This window comes from Tenrec ecaudatus, chromosome 17 (genome assembly GCF_050624435.1).
Source record: "Tenrec ecaudatus isolate mTenEca1 chromosome 17, mTenEca1.hap1, whole genome shotgun sequence".
NCBI lineage: Eukaryota > Metazoa > Chordata > Mammalia > Afrosoricida > Tenrecidae > Tenrec > Tenrec ecaudatus.
This window is the reverse complement of record NC_134546.1, coordinates 72110435-72121531: the sequence shown is the minus strand read 5'-3', so window position 1 is coordinate 72121531 and position 11097 is coordinate 72110435. Positions and strand designations below refer to the sequence as shown.

At 41.9% G+C, this 11097-nt stretch overlaps 1 pseudogene; it reads right to left on the bottom strand.

Moving 5' to 3' along the window:
- Window positions 1-5389: 5389 nt before the first annotated feature.
- On the bottom strand, window positions 5390-10765 carry LOC142430496 (DET1- and DDB1-associated protein 1-like; annotated as a pseudogene).
- Between the last annotated feature and the right edge of the window lie 332 nt (window positions 10766-11097).

The following is an 11097-nucleotide window of genomic DNA, read 5'->3' as shown; positions in this document are numbered from 1 at the left end:
TTGATTTCCTTCTTTGGTTTGGGCTGGCATTGTAGGGGTTAAGTGTGATCTCATTGTGGTTTGAATTTGCATCTTCCTAAAGGCTAGTGATTGCGAACATTTTTTGTTTGTTATTCACAGGTACTTCATTTTTGGTGAACTGTCCGTTCACATATTTTTCCCATTTTTTCATTGGGTCTCTTGTTATTTTCTTGTTGAGATGTTATAGAGTTCTGTATAGATGTGTTTTAAAAGGATATTTTTTAAAATTTAATTTTTAAAAATCATTCTATTGGGGCTCATACAACATGTAACACAATCCACGCATACTTCCAACTATCATGATCCCAGTTCTACCTTGCAAGTCCGGATGGACCGGAGGATGTATAATGGTACAGATGGGAACCGGAAACACACAGGGAATACAGAGTTCTGTATATTTTTGCAATTAGCCCTCTGTCCGATGTGTCATTGGTTAAAAAAAAAATTCCCAATCCGTGGGTTCTCATTTCATTTTTTTGTTATTTATAATCATTTTATTGGGGACTTGTATAATTCATCATAGTCCATATACACATCTATTGTGTCAAATATATTTGTACATTTGTTGCCCTCATTCATTCTCAAAACATTTGCTTTCTACTTAAGCCCTTGGTATCAGGGCCTCATACACCCCTTCTTCCCCACTCCCCCTCCCTTATGAACCCTGGGTAATTTTTAAGTTATTAATATTTTATTATATCCTACAATGCCCGATGTCTCCCTTGACCCACTTTTCTGTTGTCCACCCCCCAGAGAGGAGGTTATTTGCATATCCTTGTAATCGGTTCCCCCTTTGTATCCCACCTTCCCTCCACCCTCCAGTATCACCACACTCAGCACTGGTCCTGAAGGGTTCATCTGTCCTGGATACCCTGTGTTCCAGTTCTTATCTGCATCAGCGTACATCCTCTGGTCTAGCCAGGTTTTTAAGTTAGAATTGGGATCATGATAGTGCTTAGGGGTTGGGGTGGGGGGTGGTGGCGGAGGAGAAGGAAACATTTAAGAATTAGAAGAAAGTTGTGTGTTTCTTTGATGCTACACTCTACCCTAATGGCTTATCTCCTCCCCGTGACCCCTCTGCAAAGGGATGTCCAGTTGCCTAGAGATGGGCCTTGGGTCCACACTCCCCCTCATTCACAATGATAGGATTTTTTTTGTTCTTTGGTGCTTGATATCTGATCCCTTAAACACCACTTGATCACACAGGCTGGTGTGCTTCTTCCATGTAGGCTTTGTTGCTTCTGGGCTAGATGGTCACTTGTTTACCTTCAAGCCTTTAAGACCCCAGATGCTGTATCTTTTGACAGCTGGGCACCATCAGCTTTCTTCACTACACTTGCTTGTGCACACATTTGTCTTCCGCACATGTGTTCTGCAAATGAGAATCACAATAATAGAACACAGTGTTTTTATGTTGAGGGAATACTTGAGTGGAGGCCCAATGTCCATCTGCTACCTTAATATTAAAACTATAAATATGTGCACATGGATCTCTTTCTCCATCATCATATATAAATATATTGACATATATACATGCCTGTGTTTAGGTCTCTATAAATGCCCTTTGCCTCCTTGTTCTTTCCTCTGTTTCTTTTTGCTTTGCTCTTGTCCCACTATCATGCTCAGCCTTCATTTTGGTTTCAGTAATTCCTCTCGTTCCATTGCCCTTGATCACACCCTCCCAGGCTTCCTACAGCATCCTTGCCACTGATTTTGAATCACCCATTCCCTTGTCCCTGGGTTGGTTAACACCACTTCCTTTCCCCCACCTTACCATCTCCCATGTCCTCCCAGAACCATCAGTCCTCTTTTCTTCTCCACATTGTTTATCCAGCCTATCTTATCTTGATAGACCTGTGGAGATAATATGCACATAAAAACAAGACAGCACCAAACAAAGCAATACAGAACAACAGCAGTAACAAAAAAAAAAAACCAATGACACAAAGAATCAAAAACCATTAAAAAAAAGCAAAGTCTGTAAATGGTCTAAGGTCTGTTTGTTGACCTTTAGGAGTGTTTTCCTGTCAGGTCTGATGGGGTGCTATGCCCTGGCCTCAAAGTTTATTTTTTTATATCCCCTTGGGATAAGTTTGCTCTGTACGCCCTTAGTGTTTTGCTTTGGTGGGGTCAGCTCAAGCACAAATCCTACCCTGTGTCTTCAGTGTTGTCCCATGTAGGGCTATGGGTCCGCGTGGGTGTCATGTTTCATGATGGAGCAGGTCATAAGGTCCTCTCTGTGCAATGGCTCCTCTGAGCAAGGCTATTATCCTCAGGGCTTGGTGGTCCAGGTTGCGCTCCACTCCCTTCCTCCCCCTTCATTTGCTTCTGCTTCCTTCTGAGCGTGGCAGGGCAGTTTATTTCCCCCATCAAAATGTCTAGTCATTCTCTGTGGCACACCCTTCCATGGTGGGGGTCAGGCTGGTTCTAGTTGGGGCTAACCCTATAGAACAGTCTTTTTATGGACTCCCCCACCTGTTAATTGTCCCCCTGGTTTGGCGCATCATCTTGGGTTCTGTATGCACATCACGATTCTGTGGGGACACAACCAATACTCTCCCCTCGGGCGGGTTAGTGCCCTGTTCCGCCCATGTCATCATCTCACTTTCTCCCCACCCACATTCTCCTGCCTCCTTTCCCCTTTTTTATGTTGGACTCACATGTACCTTCCTGGGTTTTGTCTGATCTCCCAACTACCTATAATCCCACCCATGTATTGAGAGATAAGTGTCTATTCTATTCCTGCAATGCTGATTGTACTTACCTCAGGGGCCTCATACCTGTCTTTTTGAGATTGACTTACCTCACTTAACATGATTTCTTCCAACTCTTCCCATGAAACGCCGTGTTTCATGTGATTGTCTGTGCTTTTCAGTGCTGTATCATACTCCATAGTTTGTGCCAGAGTTTACTAATGCTCTCGTCTATCAATGGAAACTTAGGCTGTTTCTATGTCTTTGCGATTGTGAATTGTGCCACAATAAACATTGGAGTGCAGATGACTGGTCGTGTTATCCTTGTTACCTCCTCTGGGTATATGCCCAGTATAGGGATGACTGGGTCATAAAGTTGATCAATTTCCATTTTCTTTAAGTATCTCCAGATTGCTTGCCACAGTGGCTGTACATATCTACATGACCACCAGCAAAGGAAGAGGGTTCCTGTTTCACCACAACCCCTCAAACACTTGTTGCTCTCTGATTTCGGCTAGGCTTGGGAGTGTCAGGTGGTATATCATTGTTTTAATTTGCATTTCTCTTATGGCTAATGAATGGGAACACTCTCATATGCTTTTTGGCCCTTATGGATCTCTTCCCTAGTGAAAGTTCTTTTCAGTTATTTTGCCCACTTCCATAGGGGGTTAACTGTTTTCCTCTTTTTTCAGGTCATGAAGGTGTTGTAGATTTTAGTAATGCGCCCTTTGTCCTATAAGTCTTTACTAAATTCCTCTCCCAGTCTGTGGGTTGTTTTGTCACCCTCTTGGTGAAGTCTTTTGAGGCACACAGGGTTTTATTTTTATTAAATCCCATTTGTCAATTTCCAGTTCACCGGTGTGTGTGCCCTTCCCTATTGCAGTGAGTCTATGCATTCCCAAGGCCAATGATCTTAGGTTTCCCCCAATTCCTTCTTTGATGGTCCTGATGGTTTGGTGTTTTTCTTCTAGGTCCGTGATCTACCTTGAGTTTAGTCTTGTGCAGGAGGTGAGGTAAACGTCTTGTTCCATTTTTCTACATGTGGATATCTATTTTTTTCCAGCATCACTTGTTAAAAAGGCATACACTTCCCACTTGCTGGTTTTGGGACCCTTGTCGAAGATCAATTTTATATATGCTGATGGTTTTATTCCTGGGCTTTTTATTCTTTTCGACTGCTCTGAGGAGCTGCCATTGTACTAGTTCCATGCTGTTTTGACCACTGTAGCTGTGTAATACATATTAAAATCAGGTAAGGTGAGTCCTCTAACTTTGTCCTTCTTGAGGAGTTCTCTACTAATTCTGGGCTTCTTCCCTTTCCATATGAACATAGTGATTGGTTTTTTTTCCAATTCATTGAAGAAGGTTGTTGGTATTTGAATCAAAATAGTATTGAGCTTGTAAAGTGCCTTGGTTAAAATTGTCTCTTTACTATGTTGAGCCTTCCAATCCATGAGCTTGGGATGTTCTTCTATTTGTGGAGGTCGCTTTTTGATTCCTGTAGTGGGATTTTGTAATTTTCCTTGTATAGTTCTTTAGGATATTTTGTTACATATAGTCCTAGGTATTTCAGTTTGTTCTTGGCTATTGTGAAGGGCACTGCCTTCCTGATTTCCTCTTCCATGGCCCTGTCTGGTGTGTATAGCAATCCTACCGACTTCTCTTTGTTGATCTTGTATCTTGCCACTTTTCCATATTCTTCTATTGCTGTAAGTACTCCCATTGTGGGACTCTTGGGGTTTTCAATACAGGATCATGTCATTTGTAAATAACGGTGGTTTCACCTCCTCTTCTCACATTTGGATCCCTTCTGCTGTCTTATGTTGTTAGCTAGAACCTCCAGTACGATATTGAATAGAAGTGGGGACAAGGAACATCCTAGTCTTGTACCATTTTTCAGTGGGATTGTTTTTGTCTTTTCTCCATTAACTATGATATTAGCTGTTAGCTTTTCTTAGACAGCTTGTATCAGCTTGAGGAATTTATCTTCCATTCCTATCTTTGTGAGTGTCTTAATTAGGAATGGGTGTTGGATGTTGTCAAATGCTTTTTCTGCATCTATGGATATTATATGGTTTTTTTTACCTTGTTTTTCTTGATGTGGTATATAATATTGATGGTTTTTCACATGTTAAACCATCCCTGCATCCCTGGGATGAATCTTACCTGTTTGTGGTAGATGATATGTTTATATACTTTTGTATTCTATTGGCCAATATTTTGTTAAGGATTTTTCCATGTATGTTCATTAGAGATATTGGTCTGTAATTCTCTATACCTGTGGGGTCTTTACCCTGTTTGGGTATCAAAGTTATGCTGGCTTCGTGGAATAAGTCTGGGAGTTTGTCATCCTCTTCTATGCTTTGGAATACTTTATGGGGGATCAGAGTCAACTCTTAATGGAATTCTTGGTAAAATGCTGCTGTGAAGCCATCTGGCCCAGAGAATTTTTTTGTTGGTAGCTTCTTTTTTTTTTTACGGCGTTTGAAGTCCTCTTTAACCATTGGTGGGAACACTTTACAGCATAAGTAAAAACTCGAGGAAAATAAATACATCAGCTCCTAGGAGAGTGGACGCAGTGTGGATGGCGTGGGGCGGGCTGGCAGGTGGGGCGGGCGCAGATGCATGATGCAGAGCAGACACGACAGGAGGCTTGGGGGAGGGCAGTGAGAGTCTTAAGTGTCCTAGTGCATGTCCTGGCTGTCGGTCCAGGCGATCTTGCAGGGGGGAGCTGAGCTCTCGCCCTCCAGGTCCACTTGCTCCTGATCTTGCTTCTTGGCAGCATTCTTTTTGTCCCATTGCTGGTGCAGGTAGCACATGAGGATATTGGTTTTCTCGGTGACAATGATTTGTTCAGATGGGTACTCCCGAGTGGGCAGGTAGACTGAGGGGTGTCTGTTCTATGGGAGACCAAGAAGAGTCGGATAAGAAGCTGGGTCCCCACACTCTGAACACAAGGTAGGCAGCCCAACATGCTCTCCGGAGAGGCTGAGCGAGGCTTTTCACTCAGAGTCAGCATGGAATCAGCTAAAATTGCTTTTGTTGTAGAAGGGAAATCCTTTCAGAAAATCCGTCGTCTTCTGTAGCCGCTGTCGCTACCTCTGCTGCCTCCTCTGCTGCTGCTGCTGCAGGCGCCACCACAGCCGCCTTCTCAGCCGCCACCTCGCAGTAACTGGTTGGTAGCTTCTTGATGACCCTTTCTGTTTCTTTTGCTATGGGTTTGTTGAGGTTCTTGACCTCTGTCTGAGATAATCTAGGGAGGGACTCTTTTTCCAAGTAGCTATCCATGTCTTCCACATTTCTGAATTCATTAGAATACAGATCTTCATAGTACTTTGTGATTGTCCTTTTAATCTCACTGGGGTCTGTTGTAATTAATCCTGTTTCATCCCTCATCCTGGCTATTGATGTTTACTCCTTTCTGTACTTTGTCTGATTCACCAGTGGTCTGTCAATTCTGTCGATCCTTTCATAGAACCAGCTTTAAGCTGCATTTATCGTTTACGTCGTTCTCTTGTCTTCCCACTGGTTTAACTCTGCCCTGATTTTTATTATTTCTTTTCTTTTGCTATTGGAGGGGTTGTCCTGCTGACTCTGTTCTAGTTGCTGGAGGTTTGGTGATAATGTGCCTGTCATAAGTCTCTCTTCTTTTTATCATATATGTGTTTAATGATATCAATCTACCTCTGATAACTGCCTTCACAGAATCCCGTAAGTTTTGATATTCTTGTACTCATATGTTTCTAGAAACTTCCTAATATCCTATCTAATCTCGGCCTGTACCCATTCATGTCGCAGGAGATTGTTTTTCATCCTCCAGTTGATTGCCCTTGCTTTTCTGGATGTCCTTTTGTTAATCTCCAGCTTTATATCATGGTGACATGAGAAAGATGTCTAAATAACATCTGTGTTTGAATTTACTCAAGATTTACTTGTGTCCCAGCATATGGTCTATTCTTGAAAATGATCCATGTGGGCTTCAGAAGAATCTTTTCTTTCTTTCTTTTTTTTTTTTTTGCGTTTGGATGGAAAACTCTATAGTCTATCAGGCCCAGTTGCATAATTACTTTTTGGGGGCCTAATTGCATTGTTTAGCTCTATAGCCTCTTTGCTGTGCTTCTTTCCCAGTAATCAGTCTTTCTCTGATAGCGGAGTGTTAAAGTCAACTACTATGATTATTGAATCCGTGATTTAGCTTTTCATCTTTTTAGTAGTTTGTTTAATGCAATTTGCCACTCCACTGTTGAGCACATAGATACTCAATATGCTAACTCTTTCTTGGTTTACTGAGCCTTTGAGCATTGTGTGGTGTCCCTCCTTGTCTCTTTTAATGGTTTGAACCTTGAGGTTCATGTTGTCTGAGATTAAGATTGCCACCCCTGCTTTTTTTTAAGTTGCCATTATCTTGGTATATATTCCTCCAGCCCTTTATTCTTAGTTTATTTTTGTCTGTGAATTTAAGATGTGTTTGTTGCAGGCAATAGATTTGTTAGATTATGTTCTTTGAGCCAGTTTTCCAGTCTTTTACTTTTAATGTATGAATTGAGTCCATTTGTTTTTCAGAGTTATTATCACAATCTGTGGATTCATTTTTGTCATACCCTGTCTTGTGTTTTGAATGTTCTCCTATCTCCCTTCATATTAGTGTGCTCTGTTTGTGTGGGGAGTTTCTAACTTGTCTTCTTTTTCTCTGAAGTCCGGTTGTCTTGGCAATTGTTCCTGGCACATTGGCTTCTGGGTAGAAATGGGCTATATGATGGTCTCCTGCTTGTTCTTCGTGGAGGTTGATCCTTCGGCCACAGTGAGTCAGTCAGTATCTTCCACAGGGTTGAGTGCCTTGCAGCATATCTTTACTTGTCCTGGAAGACCCTTATCTCCCTTTATATCTAATGGACAATTTGACCATGTGGGCAGAGGGGAACTGTAGGAAAGGGAAGTACAGAAACCACAGCCAGTTTGGCAATCAGGAGGGGTTGAGGATAGTACATATCTTTCAATGGATAAGCAGGGAAGGGTTGGGACTCATTGTTCCCTTTCAGAAAGCAGTTTATGGAAGCTAAGATAAGCGTTAATCTTCTTAACTTTGTGAAGTAGGGTGGAATGGAATATGGGACAAAGGGCACATTCTTAGAACAGGAGGATATTGACATTTGGGTAGTAATACAATGTGAAGGGGCAAAACTGGGTGTGAAGGAGAAAGAGGTTGCATACTTTAGTGATGAAAGAGGCCTGGACAGCATTTTCAAAATTCTAAAACGGGGGCACATGAGTCAAGCTTCAGAGAAGTTCTTAAGCACTACACGCAAACCAAATGGCTGGTGATTCACCCAGAAGGCCTTGGAAGTCAGGCTTAGTGAATTAGTTCTCAAAGGTCTCAGCCTTTAAAATAGAAATGCATTTCTGCCCTGGGCACAATGGGACACAGTGAATCAAAATCACCCCCATGGATACTAAAACAGTACTAGGTTTGTTTAATTGCTATGAGCATATAGAAACCCTGGGTGCACGGTGGGTGGGGCATTGGCCACCTGAAATCCAGCTTCTTGGAAGAATGACTAAAGGGTCTGCCGCCAAATAATTTACAATCCAGACCCTACAATGCTCCTATGAGTTAGAATTGACTCAGTGACTGCGCTTATGGCCTAATTGTATTATTTGAGTGAAAGAGAATGCTTGCTCCCATTTTGTGGAGCTGATTAACAGCCTCAAACTGAAAATATTTCACAGGAAATGTTGTTTTTCCCCCCACAAAACTTTAACCACTAAGTGAAAACAAACAACAAAAAAGGGACAGCAAACAAATTGTCAAAGTCATTCCCTCTGTCCTGGGTTTCTGGCTTTTTCAGGACGTGGTTTTTCACTGTTTCTTCCATAGTCATAGGAGGCAGTGTCCTCATACTATAGTCTGATACTCTGAAGATATTATGTGTTTACTGAAATGACCATGGAGGAGACAGTTCCTTCTGAAAGTCATCAAGGAGGTGCATTGATACAGCGACAGCAACACTAGCCTCTAATATAGCAGATATTGTTTTCATTATGCTGTATAATTGTGAGGTGACCGGTAGTCAATTTTTATTCACTGTGAACCTATATGCAATAGTTTTAAATGATGCTTGGAGTTAGATTTGGTCAGTCATACTCAAGGTGTACTAACCCCCCAATATTCTTAAATTTGGAATGATGGTAGAAAATATGATTCCAAGGAAAATACAATCCAATTTGCTGATGTTGTGTTCTGTTAATCAGTAAACAAGAATAAAAATGTGCAGGTTAAAATTCTAACTACTTTGTTATTTTTTTTGGTTGTTTCCCTGACTCTATGACTAAGAGATGGCATGGAGAAGATCCCATTCCAAATCTTATCTAGTGCCCGATTGAAAAGCTCAACAGATGAATGGAGCCTTTTCTTCCAAGATGGCTTTGTCTTAAGTCTGGCATGCTGTCTTGGCTGTAAGCTAGGAATGCATATAGGACTGAGGGCCTGGACATCATTCTAGAACTTGGATCTCTCCTTTGGGCTGAGAATCCTTCCATCTTGGTTCCTGAGTGTCTCCTGAAAGTCATGAGATAAAGTGAAAGTTATATTAAAATTGGTTGATTTTCATTTATATTTAAATAAAAATTATGAAATAAAAAATTTTAGATTAGTATGGTCTACAACATTGGTTCTCAACCTGTGGATCTCGACCCCTTTGGGCATTGAATTACCCTTTCACAGGGGTTACTTGATTCATAACAGTAGCAAAATTACAGTTAGGAAGTAACAACGAAAATAATTTTATGGTTGGTTGTGTCACCCCAACATCAGGAACCATATTAAAGGATTGGAGAATTAGCACAGTGGACAACCACTGGTCTGCAAGATCTGTTACTTTATAAATACTTTGGGGCACTATACAATCAATTCCACAAGGGAAACTGTAGACAAGAGTTTTAATGGAGAAAAACACCTGTATTGCTTCAAGCATTGGAGCACACTACTCCAGGACTCCCAAATGTGTCCTTAGAAGCCCATCATCTCTTCTGTCCAGACTCACAGTGGCTGAGGATGGCAGCAGGACTTCTGCAAGCTAGTTTTGGAGACCCACCTGACAACTGTGATGAGCAGTTGTGGCTTGAGGATACAATTGTGCTATTGCTGATCTATCCAGGACTCAGCAAATTTTAGGGAAATGTTCACCATCCTATATTCTCTCCTCCCAATACCAGTTATTGGGGACAGATTTGCATCAGCGCTGACAGATCCTTCAGCTTTGCCTTTTTCCCGCTGCATGATGTGCCTCCATGTGTGGCCTTCTGCTCTTTGGAAATAGAAGAACATTTACTCATATTAAAATGAAATGTTTCAAATTCACCGTTTGATAAAAACTCCCACTTCCAGGGAAGTCCTCAAGGAAAATAGTAAGATAGTGTGGAAGCCGCAGTCACTGACAGAAAGCCAGCTGTTAACTCCTCTCTGATCTGTCTGCTGGAACTGAGCCCTGGGGTTGGGAGTCCTGAGCACACACTGAAGCCCACTGTCTCCCTGTAGGAAGGTGTGCATACTGAATGATTCCCTTTACTGTGTCTGTTCCTATGATCCAAGGCTGTGTCCTTAAGTTTGAGCCTGACCATTTGAATATGGGGAATGTTCTCGCCATTGTCTCTGGGGACTGCAATTCAGCCATTCATCGAGTGTATGTAGGATTTAGTACTAACATTAATACCAGTAACTGAGATGAACTGCAGGCCCTTCCTTGGCACTGGACGATGTAGTCCATGCCATACTTGCTGGTGTTGAATGCAGAGGCAGGTCAAGAGAGTCTGAGATATGCCCTCTTCTGCCTTCAAGCCTTCCCCAGACTCTAGCAGCTGCACCTTTCCCTGTACATCTGCAAACAAAGACATTCTTCCCAGGAAACCGTCATACATATCCATTGTTTATCTCTCTTTTCATCATCATCTTTTCCTTCTTAAAATTGTAATTGGGAAATCTCAGGTCATCCAACTTCACTGTGACTTGTGTATAATCATACCTGTTTAGTGAATGGGGAGACCTGGGCAGCCATGGCTGTGACCTCTCCTAGAGTTGAAGGGTTGGCCTAGGCTGGTTTTCATTAGCTAAGTAATGCATCCTCTTGTCTATCCATGTTATAAGAGAGATAATTGAGGGCCAGATATGACTATTCTGAAGGAAGTAGTAGGCAATTATAATATTTGGAAATATATAATATTTCCTATTATACAAGCTTACTGGTGAAACTGTTAGGTTTCTCTCTCTGGCCTAAATCTCAGCCTCGGTCCTTGGCTCCATGCAAGAAAGATGTCATGCCGAAGCCGGGCTCGTGATCCAAGTGAATTTAATGAAAGTTCAAAGAAGCATCAGGTTTTACGCGGCACC